The 13,455-nt window shown below is 40.1% G+C and overlaps 1 long non-coding RNA gene across 6 annotated transcripts in view; it reads right to left on the reverse strand.

Moving 5' to 3' along the window:
* LOC132004299 (uncharacterized) overlaps positions 1-13,455 on the reverse strand; it is a 129,505-nt gene that overhangs the window by 91,458 nt on the left and 24,592 nt on the right. For 2 of the 6 annotated variants that reach the window (XR_009400478.1, XR_009400479.1), the window contains exon 4: positions 12,863-12,930. The exons of 2 other annotated variants lie outside the window; for them this stretch is intronic. This is a non-coding gene — a long non-coding RNA (uncharacterized LOC132004299). Of the gene's footprint in view, positions 1-11,390; positions 12,418-12,862; positions 12,931-13,064; positions 13,186-13,455 lie in introns of those variants that run through there. 2 more of the 6 variants (XR_009400480.1, XR_009400481.1) reach the window with 2 other exon arrangements.

Raw genomic sequence — 13,455 nt, forward strand, 5'->3', positions numbered from 1 at the left:
CTGCTTCTCTCTCTCCCACTCCCCCTGCTTGTGTTCCCTCTCTCACTTTGTCTCTCTCTCTGTGAAATAAATAAAATCTTAAAAAAAAATTTTAAAAAGCTCACAAGGTACTAGGACTAGGACCCAGGTCTTAGAAAGAAGCTCATTTAATAGAACTGAAGAACAGAGTGATAACATTGGACTAATTATAGGAGTAAGATGCTACTGAGTCCCAGAATTATTAAACCTGATGTTTCTGACCAGGACTGGTTCTAGAAATAGGAGTGTGACCCTAACAACAAGTGGGCATCCAGGAGCCACAACTGTGGAGAAAGAATAGCTGCAATGGGTTGGGAAAAGAACATAAAACATAAATTGTAGGATGTTGTAGTATGGGAAATCATTAACAGAATGACTCATACCTGAATGATTCTGCTTAGAGCTGTGCAACATGGTGGTGGTAGAAAGGTGCATTTAAACAGTATATAGGGAGGGGCACCTGGATGGCTCAGTTGGTTAAGCATCTGCCTTTGGCTCAGGCCGTGGTCTTGGGGTCCTAGTATTGAGCCACACATCAGGTTTCCTGCTCTGTGGGGAGTCTGCTTGTCACTCTTCCTCTGCTCCTTCTCCCCGCTCATGCTCTCTCTCTCAAACAAAATCTTAGGGAAAAAAAATTACAGTTGAAGGAATGTCATGAGTGCCAGGTTGAAGAGTTTGTTCTGAATAGAACCTCTTGCAAGGCAGTGGCTAAACTCAAGACATTAAAAACAAGAACCAGGGTCACCTGGGTGGCTCAGGGAGTTGGGCCTCTGCCTTCAACTCAGGTCATGATCTCAGGGTCCTGGGATCGAGCCCCACATCGGGCTTTCTGCTCAGTGGGGAGTCTGCTTCTCTGCCTGCTCTCTCTGTCTGCCTCTCTGCCTACTTGTGATCTCTCTGTCACATAAATAAATAAAATCTTTAAATAATAATAGTAAAAGGCAGTAATATGACATAATCATTTTAATACCAAAAGGAAAATGTAATTCACTGTCAGACCAGGCACCAAAATAAGATCAGAACTAAAGCAGCCAAATCCAGGAATCAAAGAGATCAGAATGCTAAGAGCATTCCTAAAGACAATCCCAAGACAATTCCTAAAGCCACGAGTGATGTCTAGCTTTTCTAACTCTTAACATAGCAGACACACTGGGAAGTGGAAACATCCTATAGTACAAAGGAAAGAGACAAGCCTAGACCAGAGAACAGTCCAGAAATCAGGTCAGAAAGCTAACCAGATCCAGTTGATCTTAAATTGCACACAAACTAATTTAGCAATCGTGTACAGACGGGAGACTCTTGCAGCAATCTAGGCCTGAGGTAATAAGGTTGCAAATGAAAGTGGTGGCAATGTAAGTAGGGAAACAATGAATTTACGTTTCTCTGAAAGGAGGAATTAACGAGAGTTGGTGACTAGAGCTTAAAAGGAGAAGGGAAAGTCAGTACTCATTCCAAAGCGGCGAGAAAATGGGGAACTTAAGGGAACCAGTATGGTGGTAAAAATGATGACTGTTGTGCTCTTCAAAATGACAAAGTTTGAAAGGACATGGGGCGCCTGGGTGGCTCAGTGGGTTAAGCCGCTGCCTTCGGCTCAGGTCATGATCTCAGGGTCCTGGGATCGAGTCCCGCATCGGGCTCTCTGCTCAGCAGGGAGCCTGCTTCCTCCTCTCTCTCTGCCTGCCTCTCAGTGTACTTGTGATTTCTCTCTGTCAAATAAATAAATAAAATCTTTAAAAAAAAAAGGACAGAAAGACATTGAGACATTTAAGTATATTCGCCCTTGCAGGAAAGGCTAGTTGGAGAAATAGATTTAGGAATTTTGTATGCTTTCTAGGCAGATTTTGCAAAGGTAGTACTTTAGAGGTGATGTTAGTTCCTTCTCAGGATTCTACTTGCAATTTGAATAGGTTGCTATGCCATACATTAGTCTTGTTTGTCCAGTGGTTTTAAAATTCAGAGGGAAGGTTTCATCATAAGATAACAAGATGGGGCCCAGACAGCTTCTACTGTGGGGATGGGGATGACTATGCTAAGAGGAGGCTGAGCAGGTATAGCTTTGTGTTACCCATTCCCAGTTTGACCAGTACTGCTTCACTTTTTTCTTGTTTCACATGTGAGTTCCACATAAGGTTTGATTTAAAACAGGAGTTTTCTGCAAAAAGTTTTTTTGGCTTTTACAAGCTTTGATCTATGATCTTTTTCCTTTCCAGGCTTTTCCTTCTTCCTTCCCTTCCTTACGGCCTAACTCACTCTAAGCCTTTTTCTTTTCTTTCTTTCTTTTTTTTTTTAAAAGACTATTTATTTGAGAGAAAACTCTGCAAATGCGGGTGGCAGGTAGGAGAAGTGGGGCAATGGGAGAGAATCTTCAAGCAGACTCCATACTGAGCCGAAATCTTTTTTTAAAGATTTTATTTATTTATTTATTTATTTGCGAGAGAAGGAGCACGAACTGGGGCAGAGGGAGAAGGAGAAGCACACTCCCTGCTGAGCAGGGAGCCTGATGCGGATCTCGATTCCCGGACCTTGGGATCATGACCTGAGCCGAAGGCACATGCTTAAACTACTGAGCCATCCAGGCATCCTTGACACTATCTTTAAATACATCCTTTCTTTCAGAAATTCCAGTGCTATAAATAACATCCTAAGAAAACAGGATAAATGCCCCAACAGTAACTATGCAGAGTGAAAAGCTGGAAACAATCTAACTATGCAACATGAAGGAACTAGTTAAATAAATTACAGATACATTGAATGATCTCATATTACTGTTCTATATCTATTATTAAGTGAAAAGACTAAGTCATAAAGCTGTATACTGTGAAAACAAAAATATACATACTCATTTATTTTATTTTTTAAAAAATATTTTATTTATTCGTTGGACAGAGACACAGTGAAAGAAGGAACACAAGCAGGGGTAGTGGGAGAGGAAGAAGCAGGCTTCCTGCAGAGCAGGAAGCCCAATCCGGGGCTCGATTCTAAGACACTGGGATCATGACCTGAGCCAAAGGCAGAGGCTTAACAATTGAGCAACCCAGGTACCCCTACATACTCACTTTTAAAACTGAAATGATATCAAAGTTTCAGTTGTGGTTTTTATGATATTGGTATTATAAGTGACTTATTTTTACTTATCTAGTTTTCCAGCTTTATCTACAATGAATAGACATCAATTTTAATTACTCAAAATTAATGAAAAATCACTCTTAAAAAAAAAGGCTGTCCAGCTACTATAGAGTTGTTGTGTTCAGGACCTTAGCAAGGGACTCTTCTCAAATCTGGTGTTCTTTCTTAAGAAAAGAAACCTTTGGCCAGACAGCCTCTCTACTGTCCTACCTGCCACTCCCTTGCATTGTATTCAATAAACTTCTATTTCCTTTGGAAAAAAAAAAGGCAGGGGAAAGAAACCTTTAACTGCCAGCTTGGAGTTAACCAAAGAATCCAGGTTTCCTGCTAAATCCACAAATCAGGAAGGAGGGATTATGGCTTTGCTTTGGATATGATCCAGAGATTAGAAATGCGTAATTTTTGGAAATTCATAATTCCACAACTCAAAGACAGTTGTTATTAATTTTTGCTCTATTCCATTATTTTTCACAATACATAATTTTAGAGGTTTTTACATGATTATGACATACTGTATAAATACTTTCACATCCTGGTTTTTTTTTTTTTTTTGTTACCTCATATAACATGAATAATTTCCCATGTTACAAATTCTTTAAAAATATGGAATGCTGGGGGCCCCTGGGTGGCTTAGCCAGTTGGGCCTCTGACTCTTGGTTTAGGCTGAGGTTGTGATCTCATGGGTGGTGGGACTGAGTCTAGTCTGGTTCTGTGCTCAGTGGGGAGTCTGCTCGAAGATTCCCTCCCTCTGCCCGTCCCCCTCCCCCCAACACATGAACATGTGTGCTTGCTCTCTCTCTGTAAAATGAATAAGTCTTAAAAAAAAAAAAGGAATACTGTTTAATCAAGTAGATGTGCCATGATTTATTTAACTATTACCCTGTCATTAGAAATTTAAGTTGTTTCTAATTGTTTGTTAGTCTATATAATGCTGTGATGGACATTCTTAGGTACACCTTATTCATTCCCTCCCAATCATAAAATCCTGTGATGCCCGAGTTTTCGTGTCCGAGAGACCACCAAGGAGCTAAGCACCGATGCAATCACACGAGGGTTTATTTGACAAGCTTAAACTTGGGCCCAAGTATACCTGACACAGCAGAGACGGGACTTGGACCTCGAGGCTAGTTAAGGCAGGGGTTTTTAATGGGTCATTACAAGAGGCTTGGGGAATGCGAGGAAGAAGAGAAGTTTCAGACTTTTCTGCAGTAAGCTGATTAGCTGTTGCCAGGGTGTTGCAGGGTGGGGTACTTTCTTGGAACTAAAGCAGGGTGGGGGTCCCTGGAACTAAAGTTAAGTAGGCGAAAATTCAGCCCTTGGTCACAGGGGCCTGAGATGGCTGCCGAAGCTAAGATGGCTGTACTTATGCTAAGGCTAAACCTGAGGTGGGATGGCCTTAATTTTTCTCAGCCTCCACAATCCTAGAAACCGAATCTATTCACTTCTTCCCAACCCCACTGCCACATGCTAGTACAAGCCACCACCATCTCTAGACTGAAACAGTATAACTGCTTTCTTTTTTCCAATTTTAATGAAGTTTATTTATTTATTTATTTGTTAAAGATTTTATTTATTCATTTGACAGACAGAGATCACAAGTAGGCAGAGAGGCAGGCAGAGAGAGAGAGAGGCGGAAGCAGGCTCCCCACTGAGCAGAGAGCCCGATGTGGAACTCGATCCCAGGAAGCTGTGATCATAACCCGAGCCGAAGGCAGAGGCTTCAACCCACTGAGCCACCCAGGCGCACCCATGAAGTTTAACCAGTGTCACTGGTTCATATAGTACAAAAGGGTATACAGTGACATTTCTCTTTCCTCCCATCCCCCAGTCACTGAATTCCCTCTCTGGACAACATAGGAAATTGATGTTGTCATTCGTTTTTGCAGTAAATACTTACTGAGCACCCCCTGTAGGTTAGCCACTTATTAGATCTGGGGTATAATAGTGAGCAAGAGAGACATGGTATATAGACTCATGGATCTTACATTCCGTTTGAGAATATAAACAAAAAGAGCAAACAAATATGACAACTTCAAGTTGAAGCAAATATTCTGAAAGACAGAACAAGGATTGCGACGAGAATAAAGTCGAGCTTATTTCAGGTAAGGGGTCAAGATAGGCCTCTTTGAAGAAGAATAAATGAAACAAGATGGGATTGGGAGGGAGACAAACCATAAGTGACTCTTAATCTCACAAAACAAACTGAGGGTTGCTGGGGGGAGGGGGTTTGGGAGAAGGGGGTGGGATTATGGACAATGGGGAGGGTATGTGCTTTGGTGAGTGCTGTGAAGTGTGTAAACCTGGCGATTCACAGAACTGTACCCCTGGGGATAAAAATATATGTTTATAAAAAATAAAAAATAAAAAGATAGGCCTCTTTGAGGAGGTGGCATTTACACTGAAATCTAAAGAAGAAGAATGAACCATGCAAAGAAAATCAGTGTTCTAAGCAGCTGGAAGAGTAATGCAAAGGCCCTGAGGCAGGAAAGAGCTTAGAGGGTACTAAGAATAAAAGGAAGGGAAAGAACACAAATGGAGAGGTTGGCTTTTCATGAGAAGAAGGAATTTTCCACCATTGTAAATGAAAATAATCAAGGCACAAATAAAAACAGGGCTTTATAGTTTGGGTGATAGGGAAATTGGAATTTTCATCCAGTGGTTTCTAATTTTTCCATGATAGCTGAGCCAAGGTCTTTGCTAAAACTCAGGATGGAGAAAGAGGTAGAAAAGTTTTGAGGAAAGAGGAAAGGCTTTCTTTTTCATAGTCATCTTGAGGAGTGGGAATGTGTTCCTATTAGAGAAACATTGTGGGGTTCCTGGGCTGTTCTGAGGGCTGATCTGAGGCTTGAGATACTGTATTTGAAACAAAACAATCAACCTGCCTGTAATTTCTGGAGTCATTAACAAAAGAGTTAACCAAGAGGAGAAAAAACACAAAAAAACAAAAAACAACTCTTGAAGGAAATGAGTAGGGAAAAAGAGAGCAGAGAGTTAAGCCTTAGGATATGCCCAAAGGAGACAGAGAAGGTGTGGTCTGAGAAACAGAAGTAGGAAAGTACAGTGTCCACAATCCCATGAAAATAGAGATTTTAATAAAGAAGGTAGTTGTCAACAGTGTCCCGAATAGGACACTGAGATCAAGGAAGGTAGGGGCTGGATGAGGATGCTGCATTTGGTTTTAAAGGAGGCTGCCTTTTTTTTTTTTTTTTTTTTTAAGATTTTGTCAGAGAGAGGGAGGGAGAAGGAGACAGCATAATGCAGAGCAGCAGCAGACTCCCTGCTGTGCAAGGAGCCTGATGCAGGACTCAATCCCAGGACCCTGAGATCATGACCTGAGCCAAAGGCAGCTACTTAACCAACTGAGCCACCCAGGTGTCCCTTAAAGGAAGCCTCCTTAACTATGGTTTATTTATTAAGTGACGGCAGATTGCAAAGGAATGAAGAGGACTGAATGATACTAAATGAGGCTAGTAAAAATCAGCCATTTATTCAAAGAGATTGTAGAACCAGGACATTTGAAAAGGCAGTGTCGTATCAAGCGGGTTGTGTTCTGAATGGGGAGGCTTATCAACGTGTGAAAGCAAGAAGGAAGTAGTGGAGAGAACCGGAGCTATGGAGAGAGGACATGTGAGCAAGGATTTCTTTCAATCAAGACTGAACGGGTTGTAACTTATTCAATGTTTATGAATCCCTGCCATGCTGGACGCCTGGCTTACAGCTATGAAGCAGACAGAACAACTCCTGCCCTCCTTAGTGTTTATGGTCTAGTTAGGCAATTGAGAACAAAGAGAAAAGGAGGCAGAAGTTGTCTTTTGTTGTTATACTCCAGTGAAGAATAGGAGTATAAAAATAGGATGTTGGGGCTCTTGGGTGGCTCAGTCGGTAGGTCAAGCATCTGCCTTCGGGTCAGGTCATGATCCCAGAGTCATGGGATTGACCCACGCATCCAGCTCCTTGCTCAGGAGAAAGCCGGTTTCTCCCTCTCCCTCTGCCCCTCCCCCTGCTTGTGTTTTCTCTCTCTCTCTCTCTCTCTCTCTCACATACAAATAAATAAAATAAAATCTAAAAAACAAAAAACCTTGGATGTTGGGGTGACCAGGTGGCTCTGTTGGTTGAGTCAAGACCTGAGCTGATATCAAGAGTCAGATGCTTAGCCGAGTGAGCCACCCAGGGACCCCAAGCGAGATCTCTTATTAAAAGGACATCAGGGGCGCCTGGGTGGCTCAGTGGGTTAAGCCGCTGCCTTTGGCTCAGGTCATGATCTCAGGGTCCTGGGATCGAGTCCCGCATAGGGCTCTCTGCTCAGTAGGGAGCCTGCTTCCCTCTCTCTCTCTCTGCCTGCCTCTCCATCTACTTGGGATTTCTCTCTGTCAAATAAATAAATAAAATCTTTAAAAAAAAAAAAAAAAAAAGGACATCAGTTGGGTGCCTGGGTGGCTCGGTGGGTTGGGTCGCTGCCTTTGGCTCGGGTCATGATCTCGGGGTCCTGGGATGGAGTCCTGCATCGGACTCTCTGCTCAGCGGGGAGCCCGCTTCCTTCTCTCTCTGTCTGCCTCTCTGCCTACTTGTGATCTCCCTCTGTCAAGTAAATAAATAGAATCTTAATTAAAAAAAAAAAAGAACATCAGTCTATCTGATTAGGGCCCTACCTTTAGGACCCCATTTAACCTTAATTATTAAAGGCTCTACCTCCAAATATAGTCACACTGAGGTTTAGGACTTCAACATATGAATATTAGGGCACAATTTAGTCCCCCTAAAATTCAGGGAGTCTATAACATTTGGGGATGGGGCATAGTGGGAGAGCTGGAGATCGATTATGTGTAGGACAAGGTAGAGATGGGAAGAGTAAATTGAGGAAATCTGAGAGATTTGGAGAAGGAAACACTGTGGCCACCTATGTGGGGCTAGGTTAGACAGGAAATCTAGCATGGCCCAGAAGTATTAGAAAGAAGCTGATGTTTATTTCTTAGTTTTCTAGGATAACTAATTGGAGATTTACAGACAGCTGATACCAAACAAGCCCATAGATTGCTAGAGGAAAACAAACAAACACCTTTTCAAACATTTAAATTCAAAGTAAGATTCAAGTAACTGAGTTTGAAAATTTGGGTATTGCTGAATAATGGTAATATATTACATCTATATAAGTATTTAGGTTTTATTCATTTTTACATACATTCTCATGTATTTTTTACAACAACCTGGCAGAGTAGGTTGATCAACATTCCCATATTTTAGATGAAACTGAAATTAGGGAAATGACATAGTCACCTAACTAGAACTGATGTAACTGTGTCTTCTTAACTTTCCCTTTCACTCTGATTTTTCTAGTTTGTCTTCAATTCACTATTCAATACTGAGAGAAACATTAAAAACCAGGTTGAAGAGAAGGTTATACTGTGATACTATGAAAAGTGAACTTTCTAAATAAAAGCTACAAAGGAGAAAATCTCAGGTGCTTGGATGGCTTGGTGGGTTAAGCAGTCAGATCATCATCCTGGAGTCACAGGATATTTTGAGGCATCAGTAAAAACATAGTGAGGGCTTCAACAGTAGATTGTGGATTTTCACGTTTTTGTCTTCTCACTTCCTTATCCAATTAAAACTTTCTCACAAACCAAAGATTTGATATGTATAATATCTAAATATGAGCTAAGGTAAAACAAACTTAAAATCTAGCAAATTGCTTTTGAAGAGCTCCACAGGAAAACATACAAGTTAATGACCTTTACTGTATTTTGAATTTCTGTTATCTTTCTTTTGGGTTCTTGAAATGAATAATTAGTACTAATTCCTGAAAAATCCCTGAACAACAGAAGTCCTGTAGCCTCACAAGTACCTTATTTCCATCTGGGGTTGATTGCTTCTTCTTGTAGGAACTTCTTTGTTCCACGTTCTTCCTTTTGCATTCCATTTGAAATGTTGATTATATTTTACTACCTGACCTACACTCCCCTATGCAACTGGTATTTGGTTTAGGGTAAAGTCTGAGATTCTGCCAGTCTTTGTAGAAATAACTTCTATGGGGCGCCTGGCTGGCTCAGTCAAGTTGAGCTTGCAATTCTTGATCTTGGAGTTGTGGGTTTGAACCCCATGTTGGGTGTAGAGATTACTTAAAAATAAAATCTTAGAAAAAGAAAAAAACAACTTCTATGATATTTCTGACATATAGTCACTCAGATTCTAAGTGGAAATGTTAGTAAGTACTCTATGAGCAAAATCTCAAGGACTGGAAGAGTAGTCCCAAGAACTGTACTGTAGAAAGATCTGCACTGTGTTCCTACTTCATCAGGGTTAAAAGACTTATCCAATCAGAGAAAGACAATTATCATATGATCTCATGGTATGAGGAATTTGAGAAACAAGAGAGAGGATCATAAAGGAAGGGAGGGAAAAACGAAAGAAGATGAAACCACAGTGGGAGAAAAACCATAAGAGACTCTTAATCTTAGGAAACAAACTGAAGGTTGCTGAAGGGGAAGAGGGTGGGAGGCATGGGGTGACTGGGTGATGGACACTGGGGAGAGTATGTGCTATGGGGAGTGCTGTGAATTGTGTAAGACTGATGAATCACAGACCTGTACCACTGAAACAAATAATACATTATATGTTAATGAAAAAAGATTAAGAGACTTATGAAACATAACAGCTAGATGCATCATTCTGGATTAAATTCTGGTTTTGATAAGCCAGCTGTAAAGGCCATTTGGAGATTGCTGAAATTTGTATATGGGTGTTAAACGAGATGAACAATTACTGAAATGAATAGGTCAAGATCATTAAATTGAAGCAGGTTATAAAGTAACAAGTATACAATCTCATTTTCATAAAAATGCATATATCTATATATCTTACCAAAGAAAAATATCTCAAAGGAATATACAGTAAGATAATCTTTGATTGTGTTAGTATGTTTTTGTATTTTCTAATTTTCTACAATGCTCACAAACTGATTTTATAATACTAAAAGCTAATTTTTTGTTTGGAAATAAAAACTACAGTTTCTAGAAAAATAGAAATTTGAATTAAGCTCATTATAAAGCGGTTCAAACCGGTTGGAAAATGGGATTATACATAGGGTATTCAAACCCTATTTCTATTCAAAATAGAAATTTGAATTAAGCTCATTATAAAGCGGTTCAAACCGGTTGGAAAATGGGATTATACATAGGGTATGTGACACCTGCTAAATCACCTGGGAAATAAAAAATAAGAATCCCTGCCACATATGTTATTACAAAACAAAATCAAAATGAAGTAAAGATTTAAGTTTCAGAATGAAACCATAAAAAGTTTTTTATAAAAATAGGCTAAATTGGGGCCCCTGGGTGGCTCAGTCAGTTAAGCGTCTGCCTTTGGCTCAAGTCCTGATCCCAGGTCCACATCAGGCTCCCTGTTCGGTGGGGAGTCTGCTTCGCCTTCTTCCTCTCCCCCTCCCCCCAACCCTATTCATGCTCTCTTTCTCTCAAATAAATGAAATCTTTAAAAAAATAGGCTAAAATAATGTTATATTGTAAAAGCCTTTCCTAAAAACAAAATCCAAAACCAAAGAAGGAAAATATATATACATTTGACTACATAAAAAAATGAAAACTTCTGGATGTATGATATATTAATTACACCCCAATGAGCTTGTTGAAAATTTGGACCATATATCCAAAGTACTCTAAAATCAAAAGAACTGGGAAAAATATTTGCAGCACATAGGATAGTTAAAGGATTAAGTTCTTTATCTTATGTAGAGCTCACACAAATTAAGAAAGAAAAGATGAAGAACCCAAAAGAAGTAGGGGCAAACAATATAAATAGGCAAGTTAGAGAAAAAACAAACAAACAAACAAACAATTCTGTTATTTGTTGTTGCCTTAAACCAAAAGTTTTGAGACCATCTGATCTTTAGAATTCTTTAGAATTCTTTCATGGTGCTTCTCTTTCCCAGAGCCTGTGATCTTTAGTTGGTCTTTTAATTGCCTGATATCTTTGCATTTTATAGTCTGGTTAGTTCAATTAATTGGAACCAGAGTTAATGAGATACCCACATGACTTCTGACCCCCATGAGAATATGTCGCTTCTGCCTGAGAGCCGTTTCATGTTACTGAACCCAGGCAATCTGCCTCACAAATGTGTGCCATTATTCACAGGAAAACTGAGAGAAATGGTGTGGCTGGTTCATTGCAAACTATTGAGAAAACTTGAGGCACCATATCTGACTGATATTGTTAGTAAAATTATCTTTATTTTTAAATAAAGATTTTATTTATTTATTTGACAGAGAGAGACATAGCAGGAGAGGGAACACAAAGAGGGAACACAGGCAGGGGGAGCGGGAGAGGGAGAAGCAGGCTTCCCGCTAAGGAGCGAGTCCTATGCAGGGCTGGATCCCAGGACCCTGGGATCATGACCAGAGCCAAAGGCAGATGCTTAACCAACTGAGCCACCCAGGCACCCCTGTAAAATTATCTCCAAAATAAAAGGCAACAACATTATCAGCCTTGGAGTGATTTTTTTACTTGATGTGCATATTCCATTTTCTTTAGTTAATACACACCTGTGGAGTGTCTAATGAGTAGAAAACTCTGTGGTTGGGCCCTACCATCAGGAAAATCATAGAGAAAGAAAAAGGACTTAGACTAAAAGCCTACTGGTTCAAGGACAGTTGCTAACTTGGCATCTTATATTCCGTTACTACCCTAATAATAATCTATAAATTTTGTAAAAGTTGCTAAGGAACAGCTGATATTTCTATGGTAAAATACGTCTTCAATCAAAACTAAGCATCTTCTATGGATCAGGTCCAGTCCTGGATATTGCAGATTTAATAAGGAATAAGATACAGTCCCTACTCTCAAGAGAGATTGGTGGGAATGTAATTGAGGCACAGCGGTACAAAAGCACCTGGCTCCCAGGATCCCAAACAGATCAGGTGCGGCCCACTCACCACTGACAAAAGCCAAAGGCAGAGAAACAAGTGGCAGTGAGATAAGAAAGGAATTCATTTCAATGAGGCCAATATAGGGAAGACAGAGGAGTAGTGTCTCAAAGACTGTCTCTAAAGTGTCAAAAATACTTCTGGGTTTATAGAAGGAAAATGTGAGACCAAAGGCCAGTAGGTACAAGCAGGTAGGCAGTAAAGGTCAGGTCATCATTGTCTTGGGCTCAGTCATGCAGGCGTCTTGCTGTTTCAGGCAATCCTTATTGCCTGAGAGGATTTCAATTCCAATCATGAGATGCTTTGCCAGCAAGGTCTTTTGCCTGAGTTTAGAGATAAGCTAGAAAGAAGAACTTAATCAATTAGAAAAGTATAGACTGAGGTAAAAATGGAGGTAGTAGAAGTCGTCTTTCGGGAACTTGTAACTTATAAGGCATTTCTCTATGTATTTCCTTCCGTGATTCTTACAGAAGTTCTGTGAAGGAGTCATGAAAGACAGAAGCTCAGAGTTCCAAGAATTGCCCATGGTTGACAATCAAGTAAATAATCTTTAAAAGATCTTAAATGATAACGTAACAACTCCAAAGTGCTCTTGTTGGAATTTTTGTTTTTGTCATAAAACTAAGTAATTTCCAGTACAGCAGAGATTTCTTAGATTTTTCTTCTTCGTCTGCAATGTGTAGTGTAGTTACATGAATTCCACTTTCTCTTCGGCTGTTAAAGTCATGTACAAAAATCTTTCATTACACTGAGATTCTGTTGTGAATGAAGCTCATCTTACTCACCTCTGCTCTTACTCTCTTTCCCAACTTGGTGAAATGCATCTGAAGTACACGACAGATCCTCATTAAAACTTCAAGTTGAAAAGAGCAAGAAAAGAGAAACCGAATCATGAAAATTTGGGGATGGATAACAGCAACATTCTTCAGAGTTCATATTTCAGATAGTTTAATCTCATATTTGCAATTAGAAAAATCAGCTGGGAGCCCTATGAACTTCTTTCAGTATTTAGTGAATGAAGGTAACATAAATTTCTTTGTGTAAATAAGAGCATTCTGGTTTGGGGTTTGTTTTGTTTGGGTCAGCATTTTCTTCTGTAATCAGCAGTCTGAAAAACAACGGAAGGGGAAAAAAGCTTTGACTGCAGAAGATGTGATCTGGAGGTTGAGCAAGGTTGTAAACTCTGACTCTGCTCTTACTGTCTGATGTTGGCCAACCTGAAAGAGGACGTCAACTAGCTCCATTTTGACCACAAACTCTTTAATTGATAAAGTTCTTCTTTCCAGCTTATCTCCAAACTCAGGCAAAAGATCTTGCAGGCAAAGCATCCCTTTCCCCCTCAAGCAGTAAGGACTGCCCCAATCCAGCAATATCTCGA

Source organism: Mustela nigripes, chromosome 16, assembly GCF_022355385.1.
Source record: "Mustela nigripes isolate SB6536 chromosome 16, MUSNIG.SB6536, whole genome shotgun sequence".
Taxonomy (NCBI): Eukaryota; Metazoa; Chordata; class Mammalia; order Carnivora; family Mustelidae; genus Mustela; species Mustela nigripes.